This window comes from Rattus norvegicus, chromosome 2, assembly GCF_036323735.1.
Source record: "Rattus norvegicus strain BN/NHsdMcwi chromosome 2, GRCr8, whole genome shotgun sequence".
NCBI classification, from domain to species: Eukaryota; Metazoa; Chordata; class Mammalia; order Rodentia; family Muridae; genus Rattus; species Rattus norvegicus.
In genome coordinates, this window is record NC_086020.1 from 33833011 (window position 1) to 33847943 (window position 14933).

A 14933-nucleotide genomic window follows, 5' to 3' on the forward strand; every position below is an offset into this window, starting at 1 on the left:
GTTTGTGGTGACTCTTCTCTTTCCATACGCTGCTCTCCTCAGCACGAACCTGCTCCTTCTTCAAACTTCTCTCCAGTTGCCATGATCCTCCCAGATGTTTGCATTTTCGGATGCTGCACTTGCCCCCTGCATCTGCAGGAAAAAGCCGTTCTCCCTGACTTGATGGTGATCCTTTTCTTTTGGGAATTGGTTTGCTCTGTGAAAAGTGGTTAGCTGACAGGCCCTCTCTTGCTTGTTGCTTCACGTGTTTGCAGGAGCTCCTTCACCAGGAGTTAGGACTCTGGCTCTGAGACTCTTAAAGATCCAGTGAGGCTCTGGGATGGGAGGACGCAGAGAGCCCTGGGCTCCTTACACACATTTTGCCCTCAGTCTGTGGCATGTTGTTCCCGTCAGAGCGCCCAGGCTTCTGATACCCTCTCTCGCCTCACCCCTGATTCTCAGCCCTACCACGCAGAAGGTATGAGATTTTGGACAAGAGTATAACTTGTCTCTGCATCTGTTTTCTCAGTTATAAAAGGAAACGGTTTGATGATAAATGACAGATTAATCGTGGCAATTCAGTTAGTTAATTTTTTATAGGAAAGTACCAGATAAATAGTAAAGCCTTTATCCAGGTTAGTTTCAATCTTGCCTTTTAGATTAAAAAATTTTTTTAAATGATTTATTTATCTTATATGTATAAGTGCTTTGCTTTCATGTCTGATGGATCACACATGTACCTTGTGCCTGCGGAGGCCTGAGAGAACATCATATCCCTTGGGACTATAGCTACAGATAGTTGTGAGCTGCTGTGTGGTGCTGGGACTATATATAACCTGGGCCCTCTAGAAGAGCAGTCAATACTCCTAACTGTAGAACCATCTCTCCAGCTCACTTTTTTTTTTGGTTCTTTTTTTTTTTTTTTTTTTCAGAGCTGGGGATCGAACCCAGGGCCTTGTGCTTCCTAGGCAAGCGCTCTACCACTGAGCTAAATCCCCAACCCCTCTCCAGCTCACTTTTAAACCTTAATTTTACTATTTACTTAGTTTTTGAGGTATCTCTGTGTATGTGCCTGTATGTGTGCACACATCACATGTGCATGTATGTATGTTCATGTTTGTGCAAGTGCCCACGCACATATATGTGCAGGTGTATGGAGGTCAATAGTCAACTTCTGAAATTGGTGCCATCTGCCTCATTTGTTGAGACAAGTTCTCTCACAGCAAGTCTGGGACTTGCTGATTAGGCTAGAGTTACTAGCCACTGATCCTTGAAATCCTTCCATTTATGTATTCCTAGTACTGGGATTATAAGCACTTTCTATTTTCCACTCCCTATCCTATCTCTCTCTTTTAGAATTTCAGGTCTGAGGCCTGTATCTACATTATTTCTGCCCCTCCCTCTCTTCCAACTCCTTTTATGCCTACCTCCAAATTCATGATCTCTTCTCTATCTCTCTATCTCTCTATCTACCTACCTACCTACTTACTACCTCCCTCCCTCCCTCCCTCCCTCCCTCCCTCCCTCCCTCCCTCCCTCCCTCTACACTCTTGCTCTTTTAGTTCTGCTTGTATGTACATGTGTTCAGGACTGACCATTTGGAATGGGCCAACCCATGCAGGCGCTTGTCCCTGGAAGAAACTGATTCTCCTTCCAGCAGCCATTGGCCATTTGTGGCTGTTCATCTAGGTGTGGGACCTTTGGAACCTTCCACATTGGCATGTCAGTTGACAGTGTGACTAGGCTGGCCTTTTCCAGTGGGCCTGGCTTTTCCATTTGGATTCTGGGGAGCCGGATCCATGCTTTTGTGGCAAACACTTTACTGACTCTCTATTTTTCTTGCTGTTGGCCTTAGAGATATTTGTTGTTTTTTAAAATGACTAATAGTAGATACTATTTTAAAATGAGGCTACTCAAGAGACACTCAAACCTCTTCACATTTTTGCCTCCGTGTGCCAAAGTCTATAGCCAGCTTGCATGAACTCTGGACCCAGATCTTCAGCGTCCCGCTATACCCTCTGCTAAGAAATGAGCACAAGCCTATTGTACATTCTAACCATAACCATATGCTCTACCACTGAGTTACTCCCACGGCCCCTCAGCTCAGTGCTTTTGAAGGTACTGGTTTGGGGACCATTCCCAGCCTTCCCATGGTACTTTCTCCCTTGCCTTTAAGGTTTATCTCCATGTAAGTCATCTCAGCCATCAATGCCACCATAGTTAGATACTGACTGTGACAACACCTGCTTTGTGCACCTCAGGAATTAGAGGACCAAGGGAGATGACTTCCGGGACGAAAGCCCTGGAGAAGGTGGGCTGCTCCCACAGGGGTTATGATGATGGTGCTTATCATTCCTGGACTCTCTTCAGATGACTAAAAATATCCACCGAGTCTGGGCCTTCTCAGCATAGTCTTATCTCTCTTGGACTTCCTCATGCTGGCCAAGAATCCTGACAGTTTAAGCAGCTGAAGAATTTGCTGGTAGACAGCACTGTTGCTGGTGGAGAATGCCTGGGTAATGAATTACCTTCTTTAGGGCCCCGACGGGAATCTGGTACCCTGGAAAGCGTTAATTTACTTCACTTGAGTGAATGCTTTAAGCCCAGCAAGCATTTCATTTGCCCAGGCAGCCCATTGTGATGATGACATTAAATAATCATTATCATTACGTGGAAATCCTGTCACCTTGGGGATTTAGAAAGCGTTTCTCAAGTCACATACACACAAGCAACCCAAATGAGCAGAGTGTGAAGAAAACACTTGTTTGTAACTGTCAGCATTTGGCAAAGGCAGGAGATGAAAGAAAGAAATGAACTATGGCTTTGGCTTCCTTCCAAGGTTTTTTCCCAACCCCAAATCACTAAAGATGGGGGGGGGGGCCTCCTGTCCTGGACTATGAGCTCTAGGGAGGAGCCTTCAACTCCCTTATTCCTTGGTCCAGGAAGTCATTTCAAAGGGAGCTGCCTCCAGGGAAATGCAAGAGCCTGTTGGCCAATATTTATTTATAGTCCTATACCCTGTAAACTTGTCTTCTTGTAAAAAATTAAGAGCAAAAAGTATTTCAGTCCTTGTTTGCCTGGACCCCCTCCAAGCAGACCTATCTACTTTCTTTATTTCTTATGCTGGTTGCCCAACATCTTTGGTCTTGACTGAATTGGTTTCATTCCTAGGTCGTCCCTTATTATTAATGTTTTTATTATTTGGTAGTTTTTCTACATTTGCAGTGTCTTTGACTTTCTTTTTTTCTTTCCTTCTTCCTTTCTTTCTTTCTTTCTTTCTTTCTTTGTTGATTTTTACAACAGTTCAGTGAGGTGGATTAGCCTCACAGACTATTTATCTAGCAAACTGCCCAACATTTTCTTTTCTTTTTTTGGCTTTTGTTAGGTTTTATTGCAACTGTTTTATTTTTTCTTTCTGATAACTATCCTTCTCCCAGAAATGACTTCCTGCTCTTCTTTGCAGTGCTTCATAAGCCAGAGACTTGTGCCATCTGCTTGTGATTCATTCTGGCTTTGCTCCTCCCCTTCCTGGCATCTCACCCTCCTCAAAGTCTCTGTTGCTTCTCCTCTCAATATACTTAGAGACTAACTAATCTAAGGCCGGTGTGAGCCATGGCCTTCCTCCTTGGTTTCTTGGCCTTCAGTGCATCTTTGAGTGGTCATGGACTGTTGTCACTTGTTGCTTCTGTGGCTGGGCATATATTGGCTCTATGGTGAGCCACTGGAATATCAGGCTTGGAACTGGTATGGTGACTGTGATGGGCACCGATCCTCATTAATCAAGAACTAGTCAAGTCTTCTTATCATTGCCATCCCCACCACCAGGAGCCCATGCATGCAAACCGTGATCTGACAAAGAATGGGCTAACTGGCTGCCACGCTCAGTCTTTCTTACTACTACCACCCAACCCACCTTAGGATGTTCCTGTCTGTATACGTAATCTTAGACATCCCGGGTATCTGGAAACTCAACGATCGAGTAGTATCCCCAGAAAATCATTTTAAGCTTCGAATTCTTGACCTGTATAACAGTCTGTCTTTCCATTTCTCTACTGTGATTCTACCTATCGCAACTCATCTTTCTTACATGCCAGCCCCCAAGAGCAGAGGTTGCATCTCCTTGAACGTTCCTTTAGGTAAACGAGGAACTTCTTCTGTGAGCGATAAAGTGTTTTCTGAGTCAGTGAGGACCTTACAAATGCGATTTAAAAAAATGATTAATTATACTAGTTAATGCATAGAGCAATGAAGGGTAGACTTGAGTCCTGTTTCAATGGCCAGGAGACACCTTTCCCTTTCAAAGAACAATAACCATGACAGCCTACATTTTAAACTGAAATTTTCAGCCCTGCTATTTGACTGGTTTCTGAGTAGGGCTTGCCTGGCCACCTTGGGCACTGACTGAGGTCAGTAGTAGGTAGAAACATAGTGCTTGCGTATCATGCTCTGGGTTGTACCATCCTGAGCCAATGGAATGAGAATGGCTAAAGCGATCGAATGGAGTCATTGGGTTGAACATAGCTCTGTGTTCTAGAACTCTCTCCGCTGTCCCCATTTTATGAAACTGAGAGCTCCAAAGGAGGGTGAGAGAAAGAGTCTCATCTCTGTCTCCCTGTACCACACCATGGCATAGTCTTCCAAACTAACGGGATGGTTGATTATGCAGGATGAGCATTAAAACGGATGAGTAAGACAGTCTGAATTTAAACCGAGCGGACTTTCGACAGAGATGATAAATGCAATTATGATCTAATAAAGACGCTGAATGAGGTAATGTGTGCCTGTAATGTTGCTGGGGTCTAAGGCGGGAGGCTTACGAGTTTGAAGCCAGCTTGCAAGGCGTGTATCAAACTTCAAGGAAGCTCTTGATAGGCATCTTTGTGAGTGTAGTATACTTCAGGTTCTAAGTAAGCACCAAGTGAATTAATGAGTTTAGTCTTCATCTAACTGTCCAAAAAGTTTAATATCCACAGGGGAAAAGGCCCAAGAATGACTTTATCAGCTTTTATCCAAGGTATTCTGAGATCAATCAGCCACAGGGGAAGAAGTGTAAGCTTGTGCCAAATTCACTTACAAGAAGCAGCTTTTGATAAAAGCTCTGTTCTGTTATCAATATTCCCTCAACTCTTTCAGCAACCCCCACAAACAGGTTCTGAAAATGCAAAGTGCATCGTCGGCAGAAGAGGAATGGAAAGGTCAGAGTCAAGTCCCGTTCAGGCAGCAAGAAGTCCCTAGCAGTTCTTCCGTCCTCCTTGGGAAATGGGTTTATAGAGGTCTGACCGCATTTCTGAGTCCTTGTGTAAAAACTGTAGTCTGATTGCAGGAGGGTCCGAGCCAGTATACTAGAGTTTATGTGTTAAACTAGTGTTAAATGAAGATTCCAGGAGGCCGCATGGTAGGATTCTGGCTTCTCATGGCTACCATCATCCATGAACACTCAAAAGTTGTTAGCTTTTGGTTGTGGTGATTCTCTTAAGTCAGTGGCTACAAGGCTACAGGGCTTCCTTCCTTCCTGCCTTCCTGCCTTCCTGCCTTCCTGCCTTCCTGCCTTCCTGCCTTCCTGCCTTCCTGCCTTCCTGCCTTCTTGCCTGCCTTCCTGCCTTCCTTCCTTCCTGCCTTCCTTCCTTCCTTCCTGCCTGCCTACCTTCCTGACTTCCTGCCTTCCTGCCTGCCTTCCTGCCTTCCTACCTTCCTGCCTTCCTGCCTTCCTGCCTTCCTGCCTGCCTGCCTTCCTGCCTTCCTGCCTTCCTGCCTTCCTGCCTGCCTGCCTGCCTTCCTGCCTTCCTGCCTGCCTGCCTTCCTGCCTTCCTGCCTTCCTGCCTTCCTGCCTTCCTACCTTCCTGCCTTCCTGTCTGCCTTCCTGCCTTCCTGCCTTCCTGCCTGCCTTCCTGCCTGCCTTCCTGCCTGCCTGCCTTCCTGCCTGTCTGCCTTCCTGCCTTCCTGCCTTCCTGCCTGCCTGCCTTCCTTCCTGCCTGCCTGCTTGCCTTCTTGCCTTCCTGCCTGCCTGCCTGCCTGCCTGCCTGCCTGCCTTCCTGCCTTCCTGCCCTCTTCTCATTCCTCATTTTCACTGTTGATGCCTGTTGTTATGTGCCTGGCTCTTCATCTGGCATGGACAGGTTATCAGAGGAATTTTCTTCTACTCACTTCCTTGGATACTGATGTTTTTAGCTAATAGGGAATTGAATGGAAGAAAGAGTCAAACTGAGGAATCTGGGCATGGGATAGATTTTTTTTTTGGCTCTGAGGATTGTTGTAAGCAGATATAAAGTGTCTTTTCTACTCAAACTACCTCTGAGCATTTTCAAGAATCAATTAGCCATTGGCAGGGCAGAGAACAGAGGCAGAATAAGGCACGTGGTGACAGCCTGAGACCCTGGCTGCACATTCTCTCCCAGGCATGCTGTCCTTGATCATTAGAGAACCACAGTGACACTTCATGCCCTGGTGACTGTTCCCATTACAGTCAGAACTTCAGACCAAGGGCACAGCTCTGGGGGCCTTGCTCTGGTCCAATAATAAACAAACAGCCGTGAGAAGAGACAGGGGGAAAGGGAGGCTGGCTGTCCCTTCCACAAGCAAAGCCAAGCAAAGGAAATAAAAAGGAATCAGCTTTTATTAGCTCACTTTGACTCCAGGACATCTGTGTATTGTCTGGAAGGTTTTGTCATTGGCTGGACCAGGAGAAGCTTTCAGAAGATTCTTAATTCCGAGAAGACGGAGCTCTTGACAGAAGCCCTCCTAAGCTCGAGAAGTAGGTATGACATGACTCCTGCCAACTGCACAGCAGGCAAAGATTTCAGCATATGCCTTTGGGGCCTGTGAGGTACAGGCTGAGGGCGGAATCAGAACACCTAAAAATGTGTCCAACTGAGCTGTCAGATAGTCACTCCGCAGGAACAAACGGAGGTTCTAAAATACACACATCGTGCTAGGAACAGTTTTGGAGCTTGGAGCCCCCAGTCTGTCAGTGATGGGGCTCGATAGGTAGCTGGGCAGAGAGTGGGAGATTAGAGAACAGGGAGATCCTGGTGGTGGGTTCCAGGGAAAAGGTGAGCTTGCCTCTCAGGAGGTTTGCAGACTTTCACACCAGGCAGGCAAGCAAGAGGTTGGAGAGAAAGCTGCATCTTACATAATAGCTGGGACTTCTTATCTACTTCTTAGGAACAAGCTGGGGGTGGTAGGTGGTAGCTATGCCAGTCTTTTGGTTTTGCAATCTGCAAAGCTGAGGCGCAGTGAAGAGAGCTGGTCCGTCTTAGCCCCCTTAGCCAGATGTGCAGGTGAAGAGAGTTTCATCGCCCCTCAGCAGATTCTGCAGGAGTATCCATCTCCATCCTGGCCATTCACAGCTTACACTCTGACTCTCCCGACTGCCTCCTGCAGAGGGCATTTGCAGCATTGCAGAGGGGACCCGCCACACCAGGAGTTCCTCAAACCTGACCCTGAGTTCTGGCCTATTAGTGGTTTTGGGAAGTTCTTTAATTTCAGTGTTACTTCAGATTGCTTCTTTTTAAAACGAAGATGGCAGCATTCATACCAGGTTGTGATGAGAAAGAAGCATCAACAGGTCACTCACTCTCATATGGACAGGTGTAGAACCGTACACACGGCACAGCGTAGCACAGACACACAACACACACAGAGACACACACTCATCAACAACAAACAAAAACTCCAACTCCTCAAAAACCACAGTGGGGGGGTTGGGAGAGGTCGGTGAGGAGGTCAGCGAGGGAGACAAACATCAGCAGAGTACCCATGAAGATACCGCAGTGCAGACAGTGCGGTTTGTAAGCACAAAGATCCAAGCGTCATCCCCAGAATCTAAAGTAATAAAGTAACAAGTAAATAATGTAAAAAGTAACGAGAGCTAGCCTTGGGAGGATGTGGCTGTAAACTCAGCCCCCGGGGATGCAGATGCAGGCAGGTCTCTGGGACTCACTGGCCAGCCAGTCTAGGCTACTTTGTGAAGTCCAGGCTGCTGAAAGACCCTATTCTAAAAAAAAGTTGATGTTTTCTGAGAAGTGATATCTCCATAACACAAAGAAAATGCCACCAAGGTAGTTTTATACAGCAACTTAAATATTAATAATAAAAAATTTAGGTGACTCTGATCCATTCGATTTTACTTTAAATTGTATTTTATGCATGTATGCACATGCTGGAGCATGTGTGGGTCAGAGGGCAGTTTGAGGGAGTCGGTTCTCTATTTTCACCAATCTCTGGGTCCCAGAGATTGAACTCAGGTTTCTGGCCGGGTGCAAACTGTGTTATCTGAGGCGTTTCTCTGGCCCCTCACTCAGGTTTTCTAGTCACTCTTCAGAACAAAATTTCATAATGACAAGAACTAAACACCTATGGCGAGACGAGGCATAGCCATCAGGGTGGCAGGGCTGCTCCGGCATTGACAGCCCAGGCCCAGGCATGTATTGGTGCATCCTCTGATCTGTCCTGTCTGTGGATCTGCTGAGAAGAGACAATTTGCTTAAGTTGGCATTGCTCTGGTCTTTGAAGTCATTCCTTTTTCCCTGGGCAAAAGGACATCATAGCGCTAATAGAAGAAATGGCCAACCATGAATGAGAATGACAATGTTGGGGTGGTAGAGGCAGAAAGGAAAGTGTCTGTGAGGAAAGCAGGGAGGGAGACATTGAGCGCCGACATTAACTATGGGAGTGCTAAGTTTATTAGCCATTCATAAGGATGTTAACAGCGTTGATGATATTGAAATGGAATGGAAAAATCCTATGGAAGCTGGATATGTAGAAGAAAGTTTGAATATTTTAGAATGTAGAGACCAACTTTCCCCCTTATTTTTCAAATAGAAGTAGGAATTTTACACCACGTCTTATTCCTTCTTTATGTCACGTCACTTCATTGACTCTGGAGATCTCCATGAGAACCATTACAGTTTCCTATTCTCCACTCCCACTCTCAGTGCTAGGTCTCTCTAGGGGATCAGAACTGATAAATACACATCAAAAGGGGATTTATTAGATTGGCTTATACAATTGACTTACTTGATATACCCAACAAGGGTGGTCTTCACACTGGTGAGATTCAGAATTGCTAGCTGATGTCCACATAGCTGGATGTCTCAGCAGACGCATTCTGGCCCCGAAGACCTGGGGATTCCTGGATTACCACTCATTTCTAGTCCATGTTAGAAGGTCAAAGATGTCAGTTAAGGAAGGCAATAATCACAGCAGCAGCAGTCCCAGCAGTAACTGGCAAACATGGTAGATGAACTTGCCAGCAAGATGTAAAGGCAAGTAGGCAAAAAGCTTCCCCTGGTAGTAGTCATGAGGGCTGGTAATCAAGCAAGGACCAGGGGTATCATAGATGGATTATCTTTTCAGTATAAATCTGTTAAGAAGAACAGACACATACGGGCCAGCATTTTAGTTTCGTTTAACTTGGTATTGTGGATTTGTCACATTAAGTTTTTAAGTTACTATTATCACCATTATTTTTTGCGAGTGCAGGTCAATTTAGCTGCATGTATGTCTGCACCACATGCATGTGTGGTGCTGGTGGAGGCCGGAAATGGGCATTGGAATGTCTGAAGCTGAAGTTACAGACGATTGTGAGCTCTGTGTGGGTGCTGGGAATTGAACTTGGGTCCTCTGGAAGAGCACTGAGTACTCTTACCCACCGAACCCTCTCTCCGTCCACCATCTTCGGTCCATTTTAAATTGTCGTCACCATGGTGTAAGTAAAACACAAACACGTCATAAATACCTTCTAATTTGTGTTTTTGCGGAGGCGCTCGTGACTGGCAAGACATTAGCGTTGAACTGCTATCATACACACTGTTCATGTCTATCAGAGGACGGAAGTGGGGTGTCTTCCGTGATATCATGCTAATGTTTGCTTACCACAGTACTGCATTTCCTGGAGAGTCACCATTTTTTCTATACAATGGCTTTAAAATAAGACTCAAATGTTCCTCTTTGATTTTGGCATTGGCACACCAGGCATTTCTCAGTATCCCTCGCGTTTTGCTTGGCATTCTCTGTCCTGCAGTCTGGCTGCCCAGACAATAAGGCAAATGATTTCTTAGATGTTCAGGGACCAGCAGACTCAGCCAGCTCTCCTGTTTTTTTTTTTTTTTCTCCAGGATAATGGGAGACAACCTTGGCTTGGATTTCTTCAGACCAGGCAGACCATCGGAATAAACAAAGTGGGGGTGTGCCTGTGTGGGTGTTTCAGCTTTACTTCATGGTGACTTCTTTCTTTTGTCAGTGATACTCTGTGGTAAGAACATGCTTGAATGTGTCTCATACATAAATATCAACAGTCTCAGAATTTGCTGATTTGTTGGTCATGTGCTATGTGCCAAGTACTTTTTTTTTTTAATATCTCAGTTATTATCCTAAACTGTTGGTGAAAGGAATTTCATCTCCATTTTACAGCCTTGGCAGCCTTTCACAGTATGTCACGGGTCACATGGGAAGTAAGCAGAAGGCCAAGATGTGGACGGACCGACTGGCTTAATGTTGCTTTTCAAGGCAACATTCTTTCCCCGTGTCTTCCATTTGCCGGTGAGTGCAGAATATCGTGATGCGACAGGATGGCCCCTCACCTGCATGCAACTGCCCAGTTATGAGATCATTTAGTGAAGGAAAAGCCTGGGTAACATGTCTTGCTGGGAGCCAGGTTGAAAATGTCATGGATGAGATTAATTACCTACAGGAGAGCTAGGAGGGAAATCCTGGGGGCAGGCGGCTAAAAGCTGGGTGCCTCTGAGAAAATGCAGGACCTGCTTAGCCTTAACCTACACAGGACTTTGGGTGAGTGACACCTCCGTGCTGGGTTGCTAGCCTGCTGCCCACCATTCTCCACCTAGCGGCAAGGATGGCCGGCTTATGCTAAGCTGTAAATGCCTGGAACATTTCAGTGTAGCCTATTGCACTTAGGCAGAACCTGGAGTCCTGATCTCGGTCAGTGAAGCTGTTGCAAGAAGTATCACTATCCTGCCTCTACTCCCACTGAGATTCACTATCCTCCTGCCTCTACTCCCACTGAGATTCACTATCCTCCTGCCTCTACTCCCACTGAGATTCACTATCCTCCTGCCTCTACTCCCACTGAGATTCACTATCCTCCTGCCTCTACTCCCACTGAGATTCACTATCCTCCTGCCTCTACTCCCACCGAGATTCACTATCCTCCTGCCTCTACTCCCACTGAGATTCACTATCCTCCTGCCTCTACTCCCACTGAGATTCACTATCCTCCTGCCTCTACTCCCACCGAGATTCACTATCCTCCTGCCTCTACTCCCACTGAGATTCACTATCCTCCTGCCTCTACTCCCACTGAGATTCACTATCCTCCTGCCTCTACTCCCACTGAGATTCACTATCCTCCTGCCTCTACTCCCACTGAGATTCACTATCCTCCTGCCTCTACTCCCACCGAGATTCACTATCCTCCTGCCTCTACTCCCACTGAGATTCACTATCCTCCTGCCTCTACTCCCACTGAGATTCACTATCCTCCTGCCTCTACTCCCACTGAGATTCACTATCCTCCTGCCTCTACTCCCACTGAGATTCACTATCCTCCTGCCTCTACTCCCACTGAGATTCACTATCCTCCTGCCTCTACTCCCACTGAGATTCACTATCCTCCTGCCTCTACTCCCACTGAGATTCACTATCCTCCTGCCTCTACTCCCACTGAGATTCACTATCCTCCTGCCTCTACTCCCACTGAGATTCACTATCCTCCTGCCTCTACTCCCACTGAGATTCACTATCCTCCTGCCTCTACTCCCACTGAGATTCACTATCCTCCTGCCTCTACTCCCACCGAGATTCACTATCCTCCTGCCTCTACTCCCACTGAGATTCACTATCCTGCCTCTACTCCCACTGAGATTCACTATCCTCCTGCCTCTACTCCCACTGAGATTCACTATCCTCCTGCCTCTACTCCCACTGAGATTCACTATCCTGCCTCTACTCCCACTGAGATTCACTATCCTCCTGCCTCTACTCCCACTGAGATTCACTATCCTCCTGCCTCTACTCCCACTGAGATTCACTATCCTCCTGCCTCTACTCCCACCGAGATTCACTATCCTCCTGCCTCTACTCCCACTGAGATTCACTATCCTCCTGCCTCTACTCCCACCGAGATTCACTATCCTCCTGCCTCTACTCCCACCGAGATTCACTATCCTCCTGCCTCTACTCCCACTGAGATTCACTATCCTCCTGCCTCTACTCCCACTGAGATTCACTATCCTCCTGCCTCTACTCCCACTGAGATTCACTATCCTCCTGCCTCTACTCCCACTGAGATTCACTATCCTCCTGCCTCTACTCCCACTGAGATTCACTATCCTCCTGCCTCTACTCCCACTGAGATTCACTATCCTCCTGCCTCTACTCCCACTGAGATTCACTATCCTCCTGCCTCTACTCCCACTGAGATTCACTATCCTCCTGCCTCTACTCCCACTGAGATTCACTATCCTCCTGCCTCTACTCCCACTGAGATTCACTATCCTCCTGCCTCTACTCCCACTGAGATTCACTATCCTCCTGCCTCTACTCCCACTGAGATTCACTATCCTCCTGCCTCTACTCCCACTGAGATTCACTATCCTCCTGCCTCTACTCCCACTGAGATTCACTATCCTCCTGCCTCTACTCCCACTGAGATTCACTATCCTCCTGCCTCTACTCCCACTGAGATTCACTATCCTCCTGCCTCTACTCCCACCGAGATTCACTATCCTCCTGCCTCTACTCCCACCGAGATTCACTATCCTCCTGCCTCTACTCCCACTGAGATTCACTATCCTCCTGCCTCTACTCCCACTGAGATTCACTATCCTCCTGCCTCTACTCCCACTGAGATTCACTATCCTCCTGCCTCTACTCCCACTGAGATTCACTATCCTCCTGCCTCTACTCCCACTGAGATTCACTATCCTCCTGCCTCTACTCCCACTGAGATTCACTATCCTCCTGCCTCTACTCCCACTGAGATTCACTATCCTCCTGCCTCTACTCCCACTGAGATTCACTATCCTCCTGCCTCTATTCCCACTGAGATTCACTATCCTCCTGCCTCTACTCCCACTGAGATTCACTATCCTGGATCCTGCAGCCACCTGCCACTCTTTATCTGAGACTTCTTTGGCTAGTAGCAGATCCTCTCTGGGAATAATGCCTTAGCAGGAGGCCCAGCCATTATGGGAAAGATACATACCCGACTGCTTTGATCCTCAAGTGTGAGGGTGCTCTCAGAACCGTGTAAATGGGTAAAGTGCTCACTAGTACAGCCTGTGCTCACTAGTACAATCTGCACTGCCTGTATAGCCTATGCTCACTAGTATAGCCTGTGCTCACTAGTACAGCCTGCACTCATTAGTTCAGCCTGTGCTCACTAGTACAGCCTGCACTGCCTGTATAGCCTGTGCTCACTAGTATAGCCTGTGCTCACTAGTATAGCCTGCACTGCCTGTAAAGCCTGTGCTCACTAGTACAGCCTGTGCTCACTAGTACAGCCTGTGCTCACTAGTACAGCCTGTGCTCACTAGTACAGCCTGCACTGCCTGTATAGCCTATGCTCACTAGTATAGCCTATGCTCACTAGTACAGCCTGCACTCATTAGTTCAGCCTGTGCTCACTAGTACAGCCTGCACTGCCTGTATAGCCTGTGCTCACTAGTATAGCCTGTGCTCACTAGTATAGCCTGCACTGCCTGTAAAGCCTGTGCTCACTAGTACAGCCTGTGCTCACTAGTACAGCCTGTGCTCACTAGTACAGCCTGTGCTCACTAGTACAGCCTGCACTGCCTGTATAGCCTGTGCTCACTAGTACAGCCTGTGCTCACTAGTACAGCCTGCACTGCCTATATAGCCTGTGCTTACTAGTACAGCCTGTGCTCACTAGTACAGCCTGCACTGCCTGTATAGCCTGCACTCATTAGTTCAGCCTGTGCTCACTAGTACAGCCTGAGCTGCCTTCCTTCCCTTCCAGCCTCACTTTGCTGCCTCTTTGTTTTTCTGTGTTTCCTTCTGCATACATTGTTTGCCTCCAAGCCCTCGCTCATAGCCTGATAAAGGGTATCCCAACATTAGCTAAGACCCTTGTTTGATACAGTACCTGTATCCCTCTGCATCCCATACATCTGTTCTACCCTATTAGAAACCATTCTGGTCACTTGTCACCATCATTCCTCATTCTGTAGCATAGGGTTTTATCACATGACGCAGGCTAGCATGGAAGACGCAGTCCTTTCTGCCTTAATAACCTGAGTTCTGGGATTAAAGACACGTGTTTACTTTTGTTTTTTGTTTCTGTTTCTGTTTTTTTTTTTTTTACATTTTTACTTTTCAGCCACTTACTGTGGCATTTATTCTTCAGAACTAGTGAGCCTATTGTTCGGGATAGAATGCCAAGAGGTGTCTCTTCTTTACTCTCTTGAACATTCTCAGCTGCTCGCTGCATCACGACCCTCCCATCTGTATGCATTCCCATGGGCCTCAGGTGTCCCTCCTCACTAGGTTGGTTCTGGATGGCACGGCCCCTCCTCATATTGGGGGAAAACACCATTTGTCTCCTGTTTCTTTGAGTCCAAACAGAGCAGTAAGAAGAGTGAGATCACTAGTGGCTATCCTGCCTTCCTTACATCCCCGGCCATCCTGCGCTCATTCCTGGACAGTCTGTGCCTCTACCGAAGGTCACCAGGACTTAAACCAGGGCTTAATGAATTATGAAAGACTGGCGGCAGAGAGGAGAAATATGGATTCTGGGTATTCAGGAGGTCCAACAAACACCGGGAGGACCTTTGAAATGAGGGCTGTATTTATTTCTTTTTGAATTTAGGTCTCTGTGTTCTGTTGTGTGACCCATTCTCTGACAAGTGTCTTTTAAATCTTGTATTGCTTTGTCTCACATTTATATATTCCTTTATGACATCAGTCTTGTTGTACTT

The 14933-nt window shown here is 46.9% G+C and overlaps 1 long non-coding RNA gene across 3 annotated transcripts in view; it reads left to right on the forward strand.

Annotated features, from left to right (window-relative positions):
• The window catches only part of LOC102555263 (uncharacterized), a 117637-nt gene that overhangs the window by 387 nt on the left and 102317 nt on the right, over positions 1–14933 (forward strand). Inside the window, exons 1-3 of one of the 3 annotated variants that reach the window (XR_010063719.1) lie at positions 6631–6734; positions 10095–10231; positions 10390–10518. This is a non-coding gene — a long non-coding RNA (uncharacterized LOC102555263). Of the gene's footprint in view, positions 1–6630; positions 6735–10094; positions 10232–10389; positions 10519–14933 lie in introns of those variants that run through there. The other 2 variants (XR_351343.5, XR_010063720.1) reach the window with 2 other exon arrangements.